Source organism: Cherax quadricarinatus, chromosome 1 (assembly GCF_038502225.1).
Source record: "Cherax quadricarinatus isolate ZL_2023a chromosome 1, ASM3850222v1, whole genome shotgun sequence".
Lineage (NCBI taxonomy): Eukaryota > Metazoa > Arthropoda > Malacostraca > Decapoda > Parastacidae > Cherax > Cherax quadricarinatus.
In genome coordinates, this window is record NC_091292.1 from 2,559,776 (window position 1) to 2,586,033 (window position 26,258).

Here is a 26,258-nt window from a genome sequence, read left to right on the forward strand (position 1 = left end):
GGGGTCGATGCCCCTGTGGCCCAGTTGGAGACCAGGCCTTATGGATCAGGGTCTGATCATCCAGGCTGTTCCTGCTGGCTACACATAAGCTGATGTACGAACCACAGCCCCGTGTTATTAATAACAGTAATTTTCTGGGAATAATTTACCTTTGCACATGTAAATAGTCCCATTTTTCTGCAAAGTTTTTGTGTCCAATCCTGTTTATTTTTAGGGAGTTATGTGATAACAATTCCTTGTGAATACACAAATAACCCGCACGTAGAAGAGAGGAGCTTATGACAATGTTTCGGACCAAAATGTCGTCGTAAGCTCTTCTCTTCTATGTGCAGGTTATTTGTGTATCGTTCCAGTTACGGTATTGTGCCTTTTTTTGTTATTCATTGTGAACAAAATATTAATTTAGTGTATGTGCTATGTTGTGTGGTTTATTATTTTATATTTGTAATTTCTGCTGTAGATAGCAAGTGCTAGTGATATCCAAAATGTCTGTCATCTTTGGAGAGAGTAGTACTGACAGGGATCTTGTAGAAGACCCTGAATCAAATTCCACTGCCAGTAAGGAATTGCATCCCACTGCTAGTAATGAATCACATCCCACTGCTAGTAATGAATCACATCCCACTGCTAGTAATGAATCACATCCCACTGCTAGTAATGAATCACATCCCACTGCTAGTAATGAATCACATCCCACTGCTAGTAATGAATCACATTCCACTGCTAGTAATGAATCACATCCCACTGCTAGTAATGAATCATATCCCAATGCTAGTAACATGAATAATGAAGCAGAATTTATAAGGTTGAAATTAGTCGTAAGTGGGGAAGAAAAGAGCAGTTAGGGATTGAACGTACAAAGTTCCAAGAACAGAAACAGTTAGAAATGTTTAGGGCTCAAGAAAGAGACAAGGAGAGGCAGTTTGCTTCTCAACAAGCCACAATAAATATGGTAGAGGCATTTCATTTGGACAAAGCCATAAAATTTGTGCCCAGATTCCTAGAGAAAGACAAAGACAAGTTTTTACTGTTGTTCCAAAGGATGGCCAAATCCTAAGATAGGACAGACAAGGAATGGGCAACATTAGTATGAACTCACTTCATTAGTAAATGGTTACAAGCAGTTAGTTCTCTAGAGGAATGGGACTTTTGTGATTATAATAAACTGAAAGAGGTACTTTTACTTGTTTATCAGATGTTGCCAGAAAGGTACCGGCAGAAGTTCAGAGGACTAAAGTTTCAGGCAGGTCAGTCTTTAGTGGAATACAGTCAGGAGAAGATGTCCCTTCTAAACAGGTGGTGCCGCTCAAAAGGTGTGGTAGACAATTATGAGGGTGTACTTTCCCTAATTTGGCTAGAGGATCTTTTGAGAAATGTTCCTCCTAACCTTAAGGTATATCATGAGGAGAAGGATCTTGATGATTTTAATTATGCTTTACAGCTGGGTGATAGATTTTTAGCTAACCAAAAACTTGGTTGTACTTACCACTCAGAACCTACTAAGTAGGATTAAGAAATTTCTGAAGTTTAAGCCACATTTTCCAGTCTAATAACCACCATAGTTTTAATAAGTCTAATTCTCTAGTACATGCCCAGAAAAGTTTTAAGTCAGCCATCACAGGTCCAGGACTACAGGGAACAAGTCGGACAAGCCCAGGGTCAAGGGCCCCACCCATTGTGGGCTGGGGGCTTTTTACCCTTATTACTGTACATGTTGCAATAAACAGAACCACCTGCAGCCATATTGCAGAAAGATGCTTAGGGACCAGGCTGCAACAGATGCTTAACAATTTGGTTAAAATCAAGGATTACACTGGTTATTTAAGTGTATGTAGCTGTCTGGGGGATAATGATTCTCATGAAAGATGCTGTTTTTTGGCATCAATGCTTTAAATTGTAGATGCAGTTCTGAGCCCATTGCAGGAACAGAAGCATGTTCTCCTCTGTTGACCTTACTTAGGAGAAATTTTATCCAAAGCTAGACAGTTTATTTTACGAGGAATTTTGGACAGAGCCTCGTAAATCTAGTGAAAAGTCCATGGTCATCCCTTTCTTTTCTGTGTTAGCAGCAGACGTTATGTTAAGGGGCAAGATGGAGCGTCTGTCCTTCGGTCATTGAAGAGTTCAACAAGGACTCTTATGACACCCAAACTATATAGAACCTAAAAGGCTTCTTCAGAGGTTCTGTACCTGGATTTCCTAGGGTTAGTACCAGTTGGACCAGAGGTTCTTGTGTTTTCCAAAGACCATTTTGGTCATAACTGGTATGAAGGGAGTTTAGACTTGTGGCCAACCGCTTCTTGTGTGTGCGGTCTCTTAACCTTTTTTTTCTTCCCAGGAACATTGCAGGGGTAGAGATCATCGTAGATCATTGATTGACCTGTGAATTAGAAAACAAAGCCTTCCTGAAAACCAACAATGATGAAAAGAAAACAAAATGGCTGAAGCAGTCTTCACCTGATCGCATGAAAGCCCCTTGCCCCAACAATAGTCAACTAGAGGAAAGAACTGTATGGTACGCATGTTTTTGTATAGTATAATCTCCCTTAAGCCATACAAATGTGTCCCATTGAAGCATCTAACTTCCGGAATAATGGACCTTACTGCTTAACTATTTTGTTAAAACCAACGATTACACTGGGTATTAAAGTGTATGTAGGTGTCTGGGAGATAATGGTTCTCTTGAAACATGCTGTGTTTTGGCATCATTGCATTAAATTGTAGATGCAGCTCTGAGCCCATTGCAATAACACAAACTTCTCTTATGCTGACCTTACCATGGAGAATTTTATCTAAGGCTAGACAGTTTATTTTACAAGGAATTCTGGCCAGGGCCTTGTAAGTCATGAAAAGCCCATGAACATGCCTTCTTTTTCCAGGGTCACAGCAGTCGTTTCTGTTTCCGTGCCTTTTGGTTTGTAAAGTAGGTCTCTTTAAAGTTACCAAGTATGTAGTATTGTAGATTTCTGTCTTTATAATATTTATCAATGAGGCTCTTGTACAATTTTAAAGCTTACCAGGTTGTTATAACTGAAGTTAGTTTGTAATGCGTGTGATGAACCTGCGTCCCATTTTGAATATCTCTTGGAGAGATTTAGGACATTTCAAGTAAATGTAAATAACTAGAAGTCATCTGTTGGCCATTTTAGTATAACTTTGTTGGGTCATGACTTAGGTAGTGGCAAGAAATTTTGCCAAAGTTTTTGTTATTGAAAATTATCCATTTGCTCTTGATAAAAAGTTGCTACAAAGATTGTGGATTTGAAGAGGCTTTTAAGTATGTTAAATACCTCTTATAGAAATAATTTGTTTCTTAGATTTTTGAAAGGCATTTGTTTCTGTCTTACAGTTGATGAATGTGATTGTGAAGTAAGGGAAGCCATAGCCAAGAAGAGGTAGCCAGAAGCAGTGAGTCAAAATCACAGGGAGTGAGTGCAAACCTGAGGCAGCAAGTGGAAACTAGAATAGGAAGCCTGTGGAAAACTACCTGGTATGTATTATTGTTTAATTGTCAAAGTGAGGCAGATTGATGTCTTAAAAATATTTATGAAAGGTTACCTGACTGTTATAATTGTAGTTGTTCATACGTGGGATGAAAATGTGTCCTTTGTTCAATATCTGTTGGATAGGTTTAGGACATTTAAAGTAAATGCAAATGACTTCAAGTCATATGTTGGCCATTTGAATACCACTTTGTTGGATCTGAAAGGTAGTGGGAAAGTGCCATGTAAATTTGCCAAAGTGTTTGTTATTAAAAAATAAACACTCTGCCTGTGTGTGTCCCTCCCTCCTCTCCCTCCCTCCCTCTGCCTGTGGGTGTCCCATCCCCCTCTCTGCCTGTGTGTGTGTGTCCCTCAACCCCCCTCTGCCTGTGTGTGTGTCCCTCCCCCTCATCTGCCTGTGGGTGTCCTTCTTATCTCTGCCTGTGTGTGTGTGCCTCTCTTCCCCCCTCTCTGCCTATGTGTGTGTGTCCCTCCCTTCCTCCCCCTCTGCCTGTGTGTGTCCCTCCTTCACCCCTTCTCTGCCTGGGTCTGTGTGTGTGTCCCTCCCTCCCCCCTCTCTGCCTGTGTGTCTCCCACCCTCCCTCCCCCTCTGCCTGTATGTGTCCCTCCCTACCCCTTCTGCCAGTATGTGACCCTCCTCCCTCTCTGCCTATATGTGTCCCTCCCCCCCTCTGCCTGTGTATGTGCCCCACCTCTCCCCCTATCTGCCTGTGTGTGTGTGTCCTTCCCTCCCCCCTCTCTGCCTGTGTGTGTGTCCCTCCATCCCCCTCTCTATCTGTGTGTGTGTGCCCCCTATGTGTGTGTGTGTCCCTCCATCCCCATCTCTATCTGTGTGTGTGTGTCCCCTATGTGTGTGTGTGTGTCCCTCCATCCCCCTCTCTACCTGTGTGTGTGCCTCTCAACTCCCCCCTCTGCCTATGTGCATGTGTCCTTCCCTCCCCCCTCTCTGCCTGTGTGTGTGCCCCTCAACTCCCCCCTCTGCCTGTGTGTGTGTCCCTCTCTCCCTCCTCAGTTATTTTTAGTTATTAATGATTTTCAGTTATTTTTAGTTATTTCCTAGTTATTTTTATTTACTTTTCAGTTATTTTTAATATTTTTAGTTATTAGTTAATTTTAGTTATTTTCAGTTATTTTTCATATATTTTTAGTTATTTTTTGTTAATTTTTGTTAGTTATTCTTTATTTTTTAGTTATTTTTTATTTATTATTTTTAGTTATATTTAGTTATTTTTTAGTTATTTTTACTTATTCTTTTTAGTTATTGTTAGTTATTACTTATTTTTATTTACTTTTTAGTTAATTTTACTTGTTTTTAGTTATTTTTAGTTACTTTTTAGCTTTTTGTTATTAGTTATTTTCATAATTTATAATTTCTATTTTATTTTTTAATTATTTTAGTTATTAGTTATTGGGCAGCCATGGAGATGTTTGAGAAAGTGATGTTTATCTTTAGGCATTATAGGTTTTGGTGATGCTATCTACCGAAGCCCAGGTGTTTTGTTCCTTGACACATGTCTTCAGTGCTTCAGCTGAGGATCTTGTCATGCTGTTTCAAAAAGACTGATACATTTCCCTTCAAGAATGAAGATGGAAATATGGTAAAATGTCTGGCTTGTATGGTCTTGACTGTAGAGTTGTACGTGAGCTTAGATGCTTCAGGATGCCTAGGATAACGTTGCCTATGCAACATTATCCTAGGCTATCCTACCCTATCCTAGCCTATCACACATTATCCTAGGCTCACCTACCCTATCCTAACCTATGCCCCACTATCCTAGGCTGTCCTACCCTATCCTTGCCTATCCCACAATATCCTACACTATAAAACACTATCCTAACCTATCCCACACTATCCTAGGCTATCCTACCCTAACCTAGCCTATCCTACACTATCCTAGGCTATCCTATCCTAGCCTATCACACTACCCAAGGCTATCCTATATCCTAGGCTATCCTACCCTATCCTAGCCTATCCCACACTATCCTAGGCTATCCAGCACTATCCTAGGCTATCCAACAATCCCAGGCTATCCTTCCCCTCTCCAAGCCTATAGCACACTATCATAGGCTATCCTACCCTATCCTAGCCTATCCCACACTATCCTAGGCTATCCTACCCTATCCTAGCCTATCCCACACTATCCAAGGCTATCCTACCCTATCCTAGCCTATCCCACACTATCCTAGGCTATCCTACCCATTTTCTAGCATATCCCACACTATCCTAGGCTATCCTACCCTATCCTAACCTATCCCACATTATCCTAGGCTGTCCTTCACTATCATAGGCTATCCCACATTATCCCAAGTTATCCTACCACTATCCTAGCCTTTCACACACTATCCTAGGCTATCCCACACTGTCCCAGGTTATCCTACCCCTATCTTAGCCTATCACACACACTATCCTAGGCTATCCAACACTATCCTAGGCTATTCTATCCTATCCTATCCTTTGCCACACTCCTACACTATCCTTCAATATTCTTGCCTATCCCAAACTATCTTAGGCTATCTAACCCTCTTATAGCCTATCCCACTATCCCAGGCCATCCTACCCTAAGCATATCCCACACTATCCTAAGTTATCCTACCCTATCTAAGCATATCCCACACTAACCAGAGCTATCCTACACTATCCTAGCCTATCCCACACTATCCTAGGCAATCTTACCCTATCCTAGCCTATACCACACTATCCTAAGCTATTCTAGCTTATAACACAATATCCCAGGCTATCCTATCCTAATCTATCCCTCACTAAAATTATCTATCCTACCCTGTCCTAGGCTATCCAACCCTATCCTAGCCTATCCCACACTATCCTAGGCTGTCATACTGTATCCTAGCCTATCCCACACAATCCCAGGATATACTACATTATCCTAGCCTATCCCACTATCCTATGCTATCCTAACCTATCCTTTCCATTCCCACACTATCCTAGGTTATCCTACTCTATCTTAGCCTATCCCACACTAACCTAGGCTATCCTACCCTTTCCTAGCCTATCCCACACAATCCTAAGCTATTCTACCCTATCCTAGGCTATCCCACACTATCCTAGGCTATTCTATCCTATCCCAAAATATCCTAGGCTGTCCTACCCTATCCTTGCCTATGCAACATTATCCTAGGCTATCCTACCCTATCCTAGCTTATCACACATTATACTAGGCTCACCTACCCTATCCTAACCTATCATACACTATCCTAGGCTGTCCTACCCTATACTTGCCTATCCCACACTTCCCTATACTATCCTAGCCTATCCCACACTATCATAGGCTATCCTGCCCTAACCTACCCTATCCTACACTATCCTAGGCTATCCTACCCTATCCTAGCCTATCCCACACTATCCTAGGCTATCCCACACAATCCCAGGCTATCCTTCCCCTCTCAAAGCCTATAGCACACTATCATAGGCTATCCTACCCTATCCTAGCCTATCCAACACTTTCCTAGGCTATCCTACCCTATCCTTGCCTATCCCATACCATCCAAGGCTATCCTACCCTATCCTAGCATATCCCATACTATCCTAGGCTATCCTACCCATTTTCTAGCATATCCCACACTATCCTAGTCAACCATACCCTATCCTAGCCTATCCCACACTATCCTAGGCTTAACCTATCCCACATATCCTAAGCTGTCCTACACTATCCTAGGCTATCCCACACTATCCCAGGTTATCCTACCCCTGTCCTAGCCTTTCACACTATCCTAGGCTATCCCACACTGTCCCAGGTTATCCTACCCCTATCTTAGCCTTTCACACTATCCTAGGCTATCCCACACTATCCTAGGCCCATCCTACCCTATTTAAGCATATACCACACTATCCTAGGCCCATCCTACCCTATTTAAGCATATACCACACTATCCTAGGCTATCCTACTCTATCCTAGCCTATCCCACAATCTTAATCTATGCTACCCTATCCTACCCTATTGCACACTATCCTATTAAATCTTACCCTATCCTAGCCTATATGACACCATCCTAGGCTATCCTAATCTCTCCTACCTTATATCACAATATCCCAGGCTATCCTACCCTATCCTAACCTATCCCTCACTATAATTATCAATCCCACACTATTATATATCCTACCCTGTCATAGGCTATCCTACACTATCCTAGCATATCCCACACTGATGCAATTTTATCCTAGCCTATTCCAAACTATCCTAGGCTATCCTACCCTATCCTAGCATATCCCACTATCCTAGGCTATCCTACCCTATCCTAGCCTATCCCATACTATCCTAGGGTATCTTACCCTGTCCTAGGCTATCCCACACTATCCTAGGCTATCCTACCCTATCCTAGCCTATCCCACACTCTCCTATGCTGTCCTTCCCTGTCCTAGCCTACCCTAGCCTATCCCACACTATCCTAGGCTATCATACTGTATTCTAGCCTATCCCACACAATCCCAGGATATACTACATTATCCTAGCCTATCCCACACTACCCTTTGCTATCCTAACCTATCCTTTCCATTCCCACACTATCCTAGGTTATCCTACTCTATCCTAGCCTATCCCACACTAACCTAGGCTCTCCTACCCTTTCCTAGCCTATCCCACACAATCCTAAGCTATTCTACCCTATCCTAGGCTATCCTGTCCTATCCCAAACTATCCTAGGCTATCCTACCCTATCCTTGCCTATGCAACATTATTCTAGGCTATCCTACCCTATCCCAACCTATCCAACACTATCCTAGGCTGTCCAACCCTATCCTTGGATAACCCACACTATCCTTCGCTCTCCTGCACTATCCTAGCCTATCCCACTCTCCTACCCTAACCTAGCCTATCCTACACTCTCCTTGGCTATCCTATCCTATATCACACTACCCAAGGCTATCCTATACTATCCTAGGCTATCCTACCCTATCCTAGCCTATCCCACACTCTCCTAGGCTATCCTACACTATCCTAGGTTATCCCACACAATCTCAGGCAATCTTTCCCCTCTCCAAGCCTATAGCACACTATCATAGGCTATCCTACCCTATCCTAGCCTGTCCCACACTATCCTAGGCTATCCTACTCTATCCTTGCCTATCCCATACTATCCAAGGCTACCCAACCCTATCCTAGCATATCCCACATTATGCTAAGCTATTTTACCCATTTTCTAGCATATCCTACACTATCCTAGTCAGTCATACCCTATCCTAAGCTATCCCATATTATCCTAGGCTGTCCCACATTATCCCAGGTTATCCTACCCTATCCTAGCCTTTCACACACTATCCTAGGCTATCACACACTGCCCCAGGTTATCCTACCCCTTTCTCAGCCTTTCACACAGTATCCTAGGCTATCCGACACTTTCCTAGGCTATTCTACCCTATCCTATCCTTTGCCACACTCTCCTACACTATCCTACAATATCCTTGCCTATCCCACACTATCCTAGGCCATCCTACCCTATCTAAGCATATCCCACACTATCCTAGGCTATCTTACTCTATCCTAGCCTATCCCACAGAATCTTAATCTATGCTACCGTATCCTAGCCTGTCCCACACTATCCTAGGCAATATTATCTTATCCTAGGCTATCCTACTCTATCCTAACCTATCCCTCACTATTATTATCTATCCCACACTATAATTATCTATCCTACCCTGTCATAGGCTATCCTAGCATATCCCACACTGATGCAATTTTACCATATCCTAGTCTATTCCAAACTATCCTAGGCCATCCTACCCTATCCTAGCTAATCCCACACTATCCTAGGCTGTCCTTCCCTATCCTAGCCTATCCCACACTATCCTAGGATATACATTATCCTAGCCTATCCCACATTATCCTATGCTATCCTAACCTATCCTTTCCATTCCCACACTATCCTAGGTTATCCTACTCTATCCTAGCCTATCCCACACTAACCAAGGCTATCCTACCCTTTCCTAGCCTATCCCACACAATCCTAAGCTATTCTACCCTATCCTAGGCTATCCCACACTATCCTAGGCTATCCTATCCCAAACTATCCTACCCTATCCTTGTCTATCACATTATCCTAATCTCACCTACCCTATCCTAACCTATCCCACACTATCCTGGGCTGTCCTACACTATCCTTGCCTATCCCACACTATCCTACACTATTCTAGCCTATCCCACACTATCCTAGGCTATCCTACCCTATCCAAGCATATCCCACACTATCCTAGGCTATCCTACCCTATCCTTGCCTATTCCATACTATCCAAGGCTATCCTACCCTATCGTAGCATATCCCACACTATCCTAGGCTATCCTACCCATTTTCTAGCATATCCCACACTATCCTAGTCAATCATACCCTATCCTAGCCTATTCCACACGATGCTAGGCTATCCTAAAGTATCCTAACTTAACCCACATTATCCTAGGCTGTCCTACACTATCCTAGGCTATCCCACACTGCCCCAGGTTATCCTACCCCTGTCTTAGCCTTTCACACTGTCCTAGGCTATCCAACACTATCCTAGGCTATTCTACCCTATCCTATCCTTTGTCACACTCTCCTACACTATCCTACAATATCCTTGCATATCCCAAACTATCCTAGGCTATCTAACCCTCTCATAGCCTATCGCATGCTATCCTAGGCCATCCTACCCTATATAAACATAACTCACACTATCCTAGGCTATCCTACTCTATCCTAGCCTATCCCACAGAATCTTAATCCTACCCTATCCTAGCTTATCCCACACTATCCTATGCAATCTTACCGTATCCTAGCTTATAACACAATATCCCAGACCATACTACCCTATCCTAACCTATCCCTCACTAATTATCTATCCCACACTATAATTATCTATCCTACCCTGTCCTAGGCTATCCTCCCCTATCCTAGCATATCCCACTGATGCAATTTTACCCTATCCTAGCCTATTCCAAACTATCCTAGGCTATCCTACCCTATCCTAACATATCCCACACTATCCTAGGCTATCCAATGCTATCCTAGCCTTACCCACACTAACCTAGGCTATCCTATTCCATCATAACCTATCCCACACTATCCTAGGCTATCCTACCCTATCCTAGTTTATCCCACATTATCATAGGCTATTCCACCCTATCCTACCCTATCCCACACTATCCTAGGCTTTCCAACCCTATCCTAGTTAATCCCACACTATCCTAGGCTGCCCTTCCCTATCCTAGCCTACCCTAGCCTATCCCACACTATCCTAGGCTATCATACTGTATCCTAACCTATCCCACACAATCCCAGGATATACTACATTATCCTAGCCAATCCCACACTATCCTATACTATCCTAACCTATCCTTTCCATTCCCACACTATCCTAGGTTATCCTACTCTATCCCAGCCTATCCCACACTAACCTAGGCTATCCTACCCTTTCCTATCCTATCCCACGCAATCCTAAGCTATTCTACCCTATCCTAGGCTGTCCCACACTATCCTAAGCTATCCTACAATATCCTAGCCTATCCAGCACTCTCCTTGGTTATTGCACACTATCCTAGCCTATCTCACAATTTCCTAGACTATCCTACCCTATCTGACACCATCCTAGGCTATCCTACCCTATCCAACACTATCCTAGGCCATCATGCACTATCCTAGCCTATCTCACACTGTCCCATGCTATACTACCCTATCTTACCCTTTCCCACACAATCCTTGGCTATCCAACTGTATTCTAGCCTATCCCACACTATCCTAGGCTATGCTACCCTATCCTTGCCTATCCCACACAATCCCAGGGTATCCTACCCTATTCTAAGGTATTCAACACTATCCCATGGTATCCTACCCTATCATAGCCTTTCCCACACTATCATAGGCTATCCTACTCTATCCTAGCTTATCTCACACTACCCTAGGCTATCCTACCCTATCCTAGCCTATCCCACACTATCCTAGGGTATCATATGCTCTTCTAGCTGATTGCACACTACCCTATCCTAGTCTATCCTACAAAATCCTAGGCTATCCTACCCTATCCAAGCCTGTCTCATTATTCTACACTGTCCTACCCTGTCCTAGTCTATCCCACACTATCCTGTGCTATCCTACCCTATCCTAGCATATCCCACACTATCATAGGCTATCATACCCTATTCTACCCTATCCCACACTATTCTAAGCTATCCTATCCAATCCTAGCATATTCCACACTATCCTAGGCTATCTTACTTTATCCTAGCCGATCCTACACTAGGTTATCCTACCCTAACCTAGACTATCCCACACTATCCTAGGCTATTCTACCATATCCTAGCCTACCCCACACTATCCTAGACTATCCTACCCTATCCTAGCCTATCCCACACTATCTTTGGCTATCCTTCCATATCCTTGCCTATATTATCCCACACTGTCCTAGGCTATCACCCTATCCTAGCCTATCCCATATTATCAATGGCTGTCCTACCCTATCCTAGCTTATCCCACACTTTTCTATGTTATTCTACTCTACAGTAGCCTACCTCACACTTTCCTAGGCTATCCTTCCCAATCCTACTATCCTACCCTATCCTAGCCTATCCTACACTATCATAGGCCATCCTATTCTATCTCACCTACCCCCCACTATACTTAGCTATTCTACCCTCTCCTTGCCTAACCAACACTGTAATAGGCAATCCTACTTTTTCCTAGCCTATCCCACATTATCCTAGGCTATCCTACCGTATCCTAGCCTATTCCATATTGCCCTAGGCTATTCTACCCTATCCAAGGATATGCCACACTATCCTAGGCTATCCTACCATATCCTTGCCTATCCTACATTGGGCTATCATATTCTAACCTAGCCTATCCTACACTATCCAAGGCTATCCTACCCTATCCTAGCCTATTGCACACTATCCTTTTCTATCCAACTTTATCCTAGCCTATCCCACACTATTCCAGGCTGTGCTACCCTATCTTAACCTAACCCACACTATCCTAGTCTATCCTACCCTATCCTAACATATCCTACACTAACCTAGGCTATCCTACTCTAGCCTAACCCACACTATCCTTAGCTAGCATACCCTATCCTGCCTTTCTCATACTATAGTAGGCTATTCTACCATATCCTAGCCTATCCCACACTATCCTAGGCTACCCTACCCTATGCTAGCCTATCCAACACTATCCTACAGTTTCATACCCTACCCTATCCTATCCCACACTATCCTATGCTGTCCTACTCTATCCTAGCCTATCCCTCACTAACATAGGCTCTAGTACCCTATCCTAGCCTATTCCACACTATACTAGGCTATCCTACCCTATTCCACACTATCCTAGGCTATCATACCTTTTCCTTGCCTATCCCACACTATACAAGGCTATCTTACCCTATCCTAGCCTATTCTACACTATCCTAGGCTATCCTACCCTATCCTAGCATATCTCACACTATACTAGGCTATCCTACCCCATGCCACACTATCCTAGGCTATCTGACACTATCTTTGCCCCTCCAACACTATCCTAGAATATCCTACCCTATTCTTGCCTATCCCATGCTACCCTAGGCTATCCTCCCCAATCCTAGACTATCCCACATTATACTTGGCTATCCTACCCTATCCTAGCCTATCTCACACTATCTTAGCCTATCCTTCCCAATCGTAGCCTGTCCCTCACTATCCTAAGCTTTCCTACTTTATTCAAGCCTATCCCACAATGTCCTAGGCTATCCTCCCCTATCCCAGACTATCCTACACTGTCCAAGGTTATTCTACCCTATCCAAGCCTATCCCACACTATAGGCTAGAATAGTGTAGGAGAGCCTAGGATAGGGTAGGATAGCCTAGGATAGTGTGGGATAGGCTAGGACTGGGTAAGATAGCCTAGCGTAGTGTGAGATAGGCTAGGAGAGGGTAGGATAGTCAATGATAGTGTGGGATAGGCTAGGATGTGATAGGGTAGCCTAGGATAGTGGGATAGGTTAGAATAGCCTTGGATAGTGTGGGATATGCTAGGATAGGGTATGATAGCCTAGTATAGTGTGGGATATGCTAGGATAGGGTAGGGTGGCCTAGGATAGTTTTTGATAGGCTAGGATTGGATAGGATAGCCTAGGATAGTGTGGGATAGGCTACAATAGGGAAGGATTGCCTAGGATAGTGTAGGATAGGCTAGGATTAAGTCGGATAGCCTAGGATAGTGTGGGATATGCTAGGATTGGTTAGGATAGCCTAGGATAGTGTGGGATAGGATAGGGTAGGATAGCATAAGATTGGCTAGGTTAAGGTAAGATAGCCTAAGATAGGAAAGGGTAGGGTAAGAAAGCCTAGGATAGTGTGGGATAGGCAAGTACAGGGTAGGATAGCCTAGGATTGTATGGGATAGGTTTGATATGGTATGATAGCCTAGGATAGTGTGGGATAGGCTAGGATAGAGATGGATAGCCTGTGATAGAGTAGGATGTGCTAGAATAGGGTAGGATAGTGTGGGATAGGCTAGGAGAGGGTGAGATAGCCTAGGGTGGTGTGCATTAGTCTAGGACAGAGGACAGAGTGGGACAACCTACGATGGTGTGGTATAGGCTATGATAGGGTAGGGCAGCCAAGGATAGTGTGGGATAGGGTAGGATAGCCTAGGATAGTGTGGGATAGGCTAGGATATGGTATGATAGCCTTGTATAGTGTTGGATAGGCTAAGATAGGGTAGGAAAGCCTTGGAAAGCGTGGGATAGGGTATGATAGCTTAGGATGGTGTGGGATAGGCAGGGATATGGTATGATAGCCTTGGATCGTGTAGGATAGGGTACATTAGGGTAGGACAGCCTTGGATAGTGTGGGACGGGCTAGGATAGGGTAGGATAGCCTAGGATAGTGTGCATAGAGTCAGATAGCCTAGAATAGTGTAGGATAGGATAGCCTAGTATAGTGTGGGATAGGCTAGTATAGGGTATATTAGCCTAGGATTGCGTGGGATAGATTCAGCCAGGGTAGGATAGCCTAGGATAATTTGGGATAGGCTAGGATAGGGTAAGATAGCATAAATTTTGGGATAGGCTAAGATAAGGTAGGATAGCCTAGGACATTGTGAGATAGGCTAGGATAGGGTAGGAAAGCCTTGGACAGTGTGGGATAGGCTAGGATAGGACAGGATAGTGTAGAATTATGTGGGATAGGGTAGGATAGCCTAGGATAGTGTGGGATAGGCTAGGAGAGGGTAGGATAGCCTAATATAGCATGGGATACGCTAGGATTGGGCAGAATAGTGTAGTATAGGGTAGGATAGATGAGGATAGTGTTGGATAGGCTAGGATAGGGTAGAAGAGCCTAAGATAGTGCGCAATAGGCTAGGATAGGATAGGAAAGTTTACGATAGTGTGGCATAGGCGAGGATAAGGTAGGATAGCCTATTATAGTGTGGAATAGGCTAGGATAGGGTAGGATAGCCAAGGATAGTGTGGCATAGGGTAGGATAGCCTAGGACAGTGGGATAGGCTAGCATAGGGTATGATAGCCTAGGATAGTGTGGGATAGGGTCGGACTTGATAGGATAGCCTAGGATAATGTGCGATAGGCTAGGATTGGGAAAGGTAGCCTAGGATAGTGAGGCATAGGCTTGGATATTGTAGGATAGCCTAGGAGTGTGCAAGAGGCTAGGATAGGGTAGGAATGCCTAGGATAGTGTGTATTAGTCCAGGATATGGAAGAATATCCTAGGATAGTGTGGGATGGGCTAGGATAGGGTAGGATAGCCTATGATAGTGTGAGAGAGGCTATGATAGAGTAGGAAAGTTTAAAATAGTGTGGTATAGGCTGAGATAATCTAGGATAGTGTGGGATGGCCTAGAATAAGGTGGGATAGCCTAGGGTAGAATGGGAGAGGCTAGGATAGAGTTTGATAGCTTAGGATAGTGAGGGATAGGCTAGGATGTTGTAGACTAGCCTACTACAGCATAGGATATGCTAGGATAGGGTAGAATAGTGTGGGATAGCCTAGGGTATGATATGATAGCCTGCGATAGTGTGGGATAAGCTAGGATAAGGTTGGATAGCCTAGGATTGTGTGGGATAGGGTAGGATAGCCTAGGATAGTGTAGGATAGGGTACGATAGCCTAGGACAGTGTGGGATTAGCTAGGATACAAAAGTATAGCCTAGAATAGTGAGGTATAGCCTGGTATGATGTGGGATAGGCTAGGATAGGGTTTGATAACCTAGGATAGTGTGGGATAGGGTACGATAGGGTAGGATGGCCTAGGATAGTGTGTGACAGGCTAGGAAATGGTAGGATAACCTAGGATACTATGGGATAGGCTAGAATAGGGTTGGATAGCCTAGGATAGTGTGGGAAAGGCTAGGGTAGTGTTGGATAGGCTAGGATAGGGTGGGATAGGCTAGGATAGGGTATGACAGCCTAGGATTGTGTGGGATGGGCTAGGATTGGGAAGGAGAGCCTAGGAAAGTGTGGGATAGGCTAGGAAAGGGTAGGAGAGCCTAGGATAGTGTGGCATAGGCTAGAATAGGATACCCTAGGATAGTATGGGACAGGTTAGGATAGGGTAGGATACCCTAGGATAGTATTGAATAAGGTAGTATAGGGTAGGAGAGGCTAGGATAGTTTGGGATAGGCTAGAGTAGGGTAGGATTGTCTAGGATAGTGTGGGATACCCTAGCATAGGGTAGGACAGCCTTGGATAGTGTGGGATAGGCTATGATGGGGTAGGATAGCCTAGGATAGTGTGGATATGCTAGGATAGGGTATAATAGCCTTGGATAATGTGGGATAGTTTAGGATATGGTAGGATAGCCTACGATAGTGTGGGATTTTCTAGAATAGGGTAGGATAGCCAAGGATACGGTGGATTAGGACAGGATATAGTTTGATAGCCGTGAATAGTTTGGGATAGGCTAAGATACAGTAGGATGACCTAGGAATGTGTGGGATAGGCTAGGTTTGTGTAGGATGCCCTAGGACAGTGTGGAAAAGGCTAGGAAAGGGTGGAATAGCCGAGGATAATGTGGGATAGGCTAGGATAGCTTAGGATTGCCTAGGATAGTGTGTGATAGGCTAGGATAGGGTAGGATAGCCTAGGATAATGTAGAATAGGCTAGGATAGGGTAAGACATCCTAGGACAGTGTGGGATAGACTAGGATAGGGTAGGATAGCCTAGTATAGTTTGGGATAGGCTAGATAAGGGTAGGATAGCCTAGGATAGTGTGGGATAGGCTTGGATACGGTAGGATAACTTAGGATAGTGTGGGAAAGGCTAGTATAGGGTATGATAGCCTAGGATACTGTTGCATAGGCTAGGATATCCTATGGGAGTGTTGGCTAGGCTAGGATAGGGGAGGTTAGCCGAGGATAATGTGGGATAGGCAAGAATAGGGTAGGATAGCCTAGGATAGTGTGGGATAGGCTAGGATATGGAAGGATAGTGTATGATAGTGTGGGATAGGGTAGGATTGCATGGGATATGCTAGGATTGGATAGGATAGTCTAGGATAGTGTTCAATAGGTTAGCATAGTTGGATAACCTTGGATAGTGTGGGATAGGCTAGGATGCCATAGGATAGCTTAGGATAGTGTGGGATATCCTAGGATAGTTTAGGATAGCCTAGGATAGTGTGGAATAAGCTAGGATATGATAGGATAACCTAGGATTGTGTGGGATAGGAAAGGATAGGGTAGGATAGCCCAGGATAGTGTGGGATAGGCTAAGATAGAGTAGGATAGTCTAGGATAGTGTGGGATAGGGTAGGATACCATAGGATAATGTGGGATAGGCTAGTATAGCCTAGAATAGTGTGGGATAGGGTAGGATAGCCTAAGATAGTAGGGGATAGGCTAGAATAGGGTAGGATAGCCTAGGATAGTTTGGGATAGGCTAGGATAGCCTAGAATAGTTTTTCATAGGCCAGGACAGCGTAGGATAGCCAAGGATAGTGTGGGATAGGCTATGATGGACTATTATAGTCAAAAAAAATCAAAGGATGGATAATGAGAACCTTCAAAACTAGGGATGCCAAGCACATGATGACACTTCAGGTCTGTTGTTCCATCTTGGCTGGACTATTACCCCACACTAACAGCACTTTTCAGGGCAGTTGAAATTGCTAACCTAGAAAATGTACAGAGAATCTTCGTGAGACACATAACTGCGATAAAACACCTAAATTATTGGGAACGCTTGAAGTTCCGCAACCTGTACTCCCTAGAATGCAGGCAGGAGTGATATATGATTATATACACTTGGAAAATCCTAGAGGAATTGGTACCGAACTTGCACACGAAAATCTCTCCCTACAAAAGCAAAAGACTCTGCAGACGGTGCAACATACCCCAATGAAAAGAAGGGGTGCCACTAGCAGGATAAGAGACAACACAATAAGTGTCAGGGGCCCAAGACAATTCAACTGCCTCCCAGCATACCTAAGGGGGAATACCAATAAACCATTGGCTGTCTTCAGGAAGGCGCTGGAGAGGCACCTAAAGTCAGTACCTGACCAGCTGGGCTGTGGTTCGTACGTCCGGTTGCATGCAACTAACAGCAACAGCTTGGTTGATCAGGCCCTGATCCACCATGAGGCCTGGTCACAGACTGGGCCATGGGGGTGTTGACCCCCGAAACTCTTTCCAGGTATGGAGTAATAGTGCACAAAATGCGTGATAAAGGAATAGGAAAAGTTGGTAGATGTATCTATAATTTCCTAACAAATAGAACACAAGGAGTAATAGTAAACAGAGCAAAGTCTGAGGCGGCTACTGTGGAAAGCTCTGTTCCACAAAGCACAGTACTCGCTCCCACCCTGTTCCTCATCCTCATATCTGACATAGACAGGGATGTAAGCCACGGCACCGTGTCTTTCTCTGCACATGACACCCGATTTTGCATGACAGTATCCTCCATTGAAGACACTGCAAGACTCCAGGCAGACATCAACCAAATCTTTAAATGGGCTGCAGAGCACAATATGAAGTTCAATGGTGAGAAATGTCAATTACTCCAATATGGAAAATGTAAGGAAATTAAAGCTTAACTTCAACTACACAATAGAGTGAAAAACTTAAGTAAAAGACCTGGGAGTGATAATGTCAGTGAATCTCACTTTCAAAGACCACAGCATTGTATCAATCACATCTTCTAGAAAAATGACAGGATGGATGATGAGAACCTTCAAAACTAGGAAGGCCAAGCCCATGACGACCTCTACATGTCGTTTGTTTTATCTAGGCTGGAATATTGCTGCACGTTAACCACACGTTTCAAGGCAGGTGAAATTGCTGACCTAGAAAATGTACAGAGAACCTTCATGGTGCACATAACTGCGATAAAACACCTCAATTACTTGGAATGCTTGAAGTTCCTCGACCTGTACTCCCTAGAACGCAGGCGGAAGAGATACAAGATTACCTGGAGTTTACCTGGAGAGAGTTCCGGGGGTCAACGCTCCCACAGCCTGGTCTGTGACCAGGCCTCATGGTGGATCAGAGCCTGATCAACCAGGCTGTTACTGCTGGCTGCATGCAATCCAACGTACGAGCCACAGCCCGGCTGGTCAGGTACCGACTTTGGGTGCTTGTCCAGTGCCTGCTTGAAGATAGCCAGGGGTCTATTGGTAATCCCCCCTTATGTATGCTGGGAGGCAGTTGAACAGTCTTGGGCCCCTGACACTTATTGTGTTGTCTCTTAACGTGCTAATGGCACCCCTGCTTTTCATTGGGGGGATGTTGCATTGTCTGCCGAGTCTTTTGCTTTCGTAGAGAGTGATTTTCGTGTGCAAGTTCGGTACTAGTCCCTCTAGGATTTCCAGGTGTATATAATCATATATATAATGGGTTTGTTTGGTAGGTGCTGCAAGCGGGTGGTTAATGATACGTCTTCGAAGGCTTCTTCGTTTATTATTAAGTCGTGGTGGGTACACAGGCTTGTGTGTTTGTGCCCATGGCCCGGGCAGGGCCATCCCACGAGAGAGAGCTGGGAGGCCTTGTGTCTTCCTGCTAGGCCGCTGTGTGAGTGAGGGTGAGGCAAGTCTGGGCATACTGAAGTGGCAAGGCCTACAGGTGGCACCACCAGCATGGTGCGAAATATGAACTAAGCTGGCAGACAGCATGGGCTGTCTGTGCAGACAGTACAGGCTGTCTACATACGCTCGGCCACCTACCGCCCGTCGTCCCGACGCGACAATACTGGTGGTAAAAGAAACTCGGTCTCTCTCTCGTAGGAACAGGGCACAGAACACAAAATAAAAACATATATATACATATGAACATGGAAAAAAAAACTTCCTACAGGGAGGGAAGAAAAAAACATGTGGGGTGTGCTAAACATCGTGGTCATAGGCAGTGAGCGTCGAAGGGCATCACTGCACGCCTTCCTGCGTCTGGACAGATACTGCAACACCGGAGACATCGCTGCGGCTGAGCTGTGACGTAACAGGTTACGGTCTCCTCTGGAATGGTGAAGCAGACATCGTAGGAGTCACTGCAGGTTTTCACTCAACCTGGGGCACGACATGCTGGTGCCCTCGAGTGAGGCGTCGACAAAACTCGGCAACAGGGCAGGACTTCTGGCAAGCGACTCAGGAGGACACTTCTCGACTGGTACTGTCGCTGGGCTGTCACTGCCGGCGAGCGTGGAGCGAGTTGTGGAGCGAGTCGTGGCAGAGACGACTGGGCGAAACATCTGGGAGTCGTAACATCATACACCAGACTGCAGTGAGAGAGCTAGCAGTCAAAGTGACATCTTCTTTGTGGAGGCTGCTCACTGAAGCTTGTGACATGAGGCTGACACAGCGTGTCATTCTCTCGGCAGTTGGAGTTATAGCAGAGGTTAGTCTAAGCATCCCCAGACTTGTTTCTCTACATATAACTGCACTCTGACGGTCTGGAGGTGAAGTGAAACAAATCTCGATGGGAATCATAGCAGGTACGATTCTGCAGAACATCACGAGCGACGAGCATAAAAGCTTTCTGTACAAGAGGGCTCATATGCTCAGGGCTGAGTAATCAGCTGTCAAACACACTGGTCACACGGGTGACTTAACACAGTGGTGCAACTCAGGTCTGGCTCAGACCTCACTGGACACACGGAAACTTTAAACACACCGCTGTACATACGGTACACTAACATGTGAGAACACTGACTGAGAAGAATTAATTAACACACGACATATATTTTCTCTCAATCTTCTCGACAATACTAAAATAATTACTAGAAACACTCGATGTGACATCATGTGATGTCAGGCGTGATGACGTCAGGTGACGTCAGCAGGACTGTGACGTCAGCAGACATCTCAAGGTGACATCAGGCAGACATCGTGACATCATGAAGTCGGGCAGCATCGTGGGTGACGTCAATGTGATGCGGGCAGCAGACCACAGCATGAGGTCTTGGGACATCTGGTAACTCACGTAGCTCGTAGGTCTACGTGACATCGCCAACACCCACGTGGCATCGCAATCCACGTGGCGTCGTGATCTACGTAGCATGCTGGTCCACGTAGCTTCGAGTGGCCTCGGGCACTCGGATACACAGCTCTGGAAATGAATTCACATGGAAAACAGCAGAAAACACAGCAGAGGGAGTGGGCAGTGGTGAGTGGTGTATGGTAGACGGGTGAGTGTGAGTAGGGCGAGCATGGGCAAGGTGAGGAACAGCCACTTCCTCTCCTCTCCTCCCCCACCCACAAACACGTGGAGAAGCTCACACTGGACGCAGAAATCACCGCAAAACTCACCTCTGGCTTGCTGAAACAGCTGTGCTGAGCTGAACAACAACAACAGCATACAAGTGACGCTGAACACGTGACTTGAGAAACAGCGTGGGACACTGTAGCGTGGAGACACTGTAGCGTGGGGTCACTGTGACGCCACTTACAATTCTCGGAGAATTTTGGCAAATTTCGGCCTGGATCCTGCTTGTACCTGTGTCTGGATGCTCAAACGTGCAGACACAACATCAGGATAACTTGTTGAGAGACGGATGCTTCTTGCATGGGATGATGAAGTGAAGATGACTTCATCCCTCTTCCTTCCTCTCGGGGTAAACACAACGCTGCGACCACCGCTGGTACCATTATAACGAGATTGTTTGGTAGGTGCTGCAGCAAGCGGGTGGTTAATGATACGTCTTCTTCGGAGGCTTCTTTGTTTATTGATAATGTCGTAGTGGGTGCACACGCTTGTGTGTTTGAGCCCATGGCCCGGGCAGGGCCATCCCACGAGAGAGAGCTGGGAGGCCTTGTGTCTTGCTGCTAGGCCGCTGTGTGAGTGAGAGTGAGGCAAGTCTGGGCATACTGAAGTGGCAAGGCCTACAGGTGGCAGCACCAGCATGGCGCGAAATATGAACTAAGCTGGCAGACAGCATGGGCTGTCTGTGCAGACAGTACAGGCTGTCTACATATATCTCCCCACCTACATTCCAGGGAGTACAGGTTCAGGAACTTCAAGTGCTCCCAGTAATTGAGGTATTTTATCTCCGTTATGCAGGCCATGAAGGTTCTCTGTACATTTTATAGGTCAGCAATTTCACCTGCCTTAAAAGGTGCTGTTAGTGTGTGGTAATATTCCAGCCAAGATGGAGCAACAGATCTGAAGAGTGTCATCATGTGCTTGGCATCCCTAGTTTTGAAGGTTCTCATTATCCATCCTGTCATTTCTCTAGCAGACGCGATTGATGCATTGTTATGGTCCTTGAAGGTGAGATCCTCTGATATTACAACCCAGGAGTCCCAAAGGCCTGTTATCCTGGGTGTAAAGGGAGCAAAATAAACACAGCAGAAAATCTTTTGACTTGTATTATCCTTCACCAATTTAGAACAGAAGTATGTAACTATATGCACTATGTACAACAATAGGTATTAGTGCACTCCATGGTAAGCAAGGCAGAATAGAAGCCACTAGAGAGCAGACCATGCTTCAACCAGCTCTAGAATGGGAATGACAAGGGCAGACAGGTGAGTGGTACCCACATCACCTCTGCGATTGCCAAAACCATCTTCTCATTGGCTGGAACCTGGGCACTGATTGAATGACGGGGCCCCATCATCAACCCTAGTACCTGGTTCACTGGTTGGGGGAGATAGCCTTTCAATGAGGGTGTGTACATGCACCAAATAAAGGTTACGTACTCTTTGCATGCCACATCCGACATGATCACTCCCAGGTCTTTGACGTTAGTTTTTCACTCCATTTTGTGGCTAGAATTTGTTTTATACTCTGATGAAGTTTTAATTTCCTCATGTTTACCATATCGGAGTAATTGAAGTTTCTCATCGCTGAACTTCATATTGTTTTCTGCAGCCCATTGAAAGATTTGGTTGATGTCCTCCTGAAGCCTTGCAGTGTCTGCAATGGAAGACATTGTCATGCAGATTCGGGTGTCATCTGCAAAGGAAAACACGGTGCTGTGGCTGACATCCTTGTCTATGTCAGATATGAGGATGAGAAACAAGATGGGAGCGAGTACTGTGCCTTGCGGAACAGAGCTTTTCACCGTAGCCGCCTCAGGCTTTACTCTGTTGACTACTACCCTGTGTTCTGTTTGTAAGGAAATTATAGATCCATCTTCCAACTTTTCCTGTTATTCCTTTAGCACGCATTTTGTGCACTATTACGCCATGGTCACACTTGCAGAAGGCTTTTGAAAAGTCTGTGTATATTGCATCTGCATTCTTTTTGTCTTTTAGTGTATCTAGGACCTTGTCCTAGTGATCCAGTAGTTGGGACAGACAGGAGTGACCTGCTCTAAACCCACGTTGCCCTGGGTTGTGTAATTGATGGGTATCTAGATGGGTGGTGATCTTGATTCTTAGGACCCTTTCAAAGATTTTTTGTGATATGGGATGTTAGTGCTATCAGTCTGTAGTTCTTTGCTATGATTTTATTGCCCCCTTTGTGGAATGGGGCAATGTCTGTTTTTTTAATAACTGTGAGACGACCCCAGTGTCCATGCTCCCTCTCCATAGGATGTTAAAAGCACGTGATAGGGGCTTCTTGCAGTTCTTGATGAACACGGAGTTCCATGAGTCTGGCCCTGGGGCAGAGTGCATGGGCATGTCATTTATCGCCTGTTCGAAGTCATTTGGCGTCAGGATAACATCAGATAGGCTTGAGTTTAGCAAATCCTGTGGCTCTCTCTCAAAAAATTCATTTAGATCTTCGACTCACAGTCTGGTTAGCGGCTTGCTAAAAACTGAGTCATATTGGGACAAGTAGCTCGCTCATTTCCTTGCTGTCATCTGTGTAGGACCCATCTTGTTTAAGTAGGGGCCCAATACTGGATGTTGTTCTCGACTTTGATTTGGCATAAGAAAAGAAATACTTTGGGTTTCTTTCGATTTCATTTATGGCTTTTAGTTCTTCCCGCAATTCCTGACTCCTATAAGATTCCTTTAGCTTTAGTTCGATGTTTGCTATTTCTCTGACCAGTGTCTCCCTATGCATTGGTGTGGTAATATTACCACTGGTGTGGTAATGTTACCACTGGTGTTATGGCAATGTTACCACTGGTGTTGTGGTAATGTTACCACTGGTGTTGTGGTAATGTTGCCACTGGTGTTGTGGTAATGTTACCACTGGTGTTGTGGTAATGTTGCCACTGGTGTTGTGGTAATGTTACCACTGGTGTTGTAGCAATGTTGCCACTTGTGTTGTGGCTATGTTACCATTGGTGTTGTAATGTTACCACTGGTGTTGTGGTAATGTTGCCACTACTTTGCAACTACTTTGCACTTTGCACTTGCCACTACTTTGCAAAAGCCTTCGACAAGTGTGACCATGGCGTAATAGCGCACAAAATGCGTGCTAAAGGAATAACAGGAAAAGTCGGTCGATGGATCTATAATTTCCTCACTAACAGAACACAGAGAGTAGTCGTCAACAGAGTAAAGTCCAAGGCAGCTACAGTGAAAAGCTCTGTTCCACAAGGCACAGTACTCGCTCCCATCTTGTTCCTCATCCTCATATCCGACATAGACAAGGATGTCAGCCACAGCACCGTGTCTTCCTTTGCAGATGACACCCGAATCTGCATGACAGTGTCTTCCATTGCAGACACTGCAAAGCTCCAGGCGGACATCAACCAAATCTTTCAGTGGGCTGCAGAAAACAATATGAAGTTCAACGATGAGAAATTTCAATTACTCAGATATGGTAAACATGAGGAAATTAAATCTTCATCAGAGTACAAAACAAATTCTGGCCACAAAATAGAGCGAAACACCAACGTCAAAGACCTGGGAGTGATCATGTCGGAGGATCTCACCTTCAAGGACCATAACATTGTATCAATCGCATCTGCTAGAAAAATGACAGGATGGATAATGAGAACCTTCAAAACTAGGGAGGCCAAGCCCATGATGACACTCTTCAGGTCACTTGTTCTATCTAGGCTGGAATATTGCTGCACACTAACAGCACCTTTCAAGGCAGGTGAAATTGCCGACCTAGAAAATGTACAGAGAACTTTCACGGTGCGCATAACGGAGATAAAACACCTCAATTATTGGGAGTGCTTGAGGTTCCTAAACCTGTATTCCCTGGAACGCAGGAGGGAGAGATACATGATTATATACACCTGGAAAATCCTAGAGGGACTAGTACCGAACTTGCACACGAAAATCACTCACTACGAAAGCAAAAGACTTGGCAGACGATGCACCATCCCCCCAATGAAAAGCAGGGGTGTCACTAGCACGTTAAGAGACCATACAATAAGTGTCAGGGGCCCGAGACTGTTCAACTGCCTCCCAGCACACATAAGGGGGATTACCAACAGACCCCTGGCAGTCTTCAAGCTGGCACTGGACAAGCACCTAAAGTCAGTTCCGGATCAGCCGGGCTGTGGCTCGTACGTTGGTTTGCGTGCAGCCAGCAGCAACAGCCTGGTTGATCAGGCTCTGATCCACCAGGAGGCCTGGTCACAGACCGGGCCGCGGGGGCGTTGACCCCCGGAACTCTCTCCAGGTAAACTGGTGTTGTGGCAATGTTACCACTGGTGTTGTGGTAATGTTACCACTGGTGTTGTGGTAATGTTACCACTGGTCTTGTGGTAATGTTACCACTGGTGTTATGGTAATGTTACCACTGGTGTTTTGGTAATGCTACCACTGGTGTTGTAATGTTGCCACTGGTGTTGTGACAATGTTACCACTGGTGTTGTGGTAATGTTACCACTGGTGTTGTCGTAATGTAACCACTGGTGTTGTCGTAATGTTACCACTGGTGTTGTAGTAATGTTACCACTGGTGTTGTGGTAATGTTACCACTGATGTTGTGGTAATGTTACCACTGGTGTTGTGGTAATGTTACCACTGGTGTTGTGGTAATGTTGCCACTGGTGTTCTAGTAATATTACTACTATTATTGTGTTAATATTACATGGACAGCAAGTGTCTTAAGGAAACACATCCTAATGTTTCCACCCATACTGGGGATCGAACTGTGGACCTCAATGTGTGAGCTGAATGTGCTACCAACTGAGCAATGGGACACCTTGTAAAACCCGGTCTAAAAGAGAGAATGAGTGAGAGAGTGATGTCGCTATCTCACGTGTAAGAGGCGTCTGCTACTCAAACATATACACCTACCGTCCGACTTACGACCGAGTTCGGTTCCGAGAAACCAGTCGTAAGTCGAAATGGCCGTAAGTCGAACTTTACTACTGAATATCAACAAAACATTTTTGTAATGACTTTATTTTATTGTTTTATTTTGGTATTTCATGTTTTACTTTACTTTTTATGCTGTTAGTACTGTATTTTATACTGTAAGGTTTAGGATAAACACTGT

At 44.9% G+C, this 26,258-nt stretch overlaps 1 long non-coding RNA gene across 3 annotated transcripts in view; it reads left to right on the top strand.

The window, feature by feature from the left end:
• Positions 1-2,104: 2,104 nt before the first annotated feature.
• LOC138852469 (uncharacterized) overlaps positions 2,105-26,258 on the top strand; it is a 75,202-nt gene continuing 51,048 nt past the window's right edge. The window contains exons 1-2 of one of the 3 annotated variants that reach the window (XR_011391791.1): positions 2,105-2,515; positions 3,350-3,490. This is a non-coding gene — a long non-coding RNA (uncharacterized lncRNA). The remainder of the gene's footprint in view (positions 2,516-3,349; positions 3,491-26,258) is intronic. The other 2 variants (XR_011391800.1, XR_011391797.1) reach the window with 2 other exon arrangements.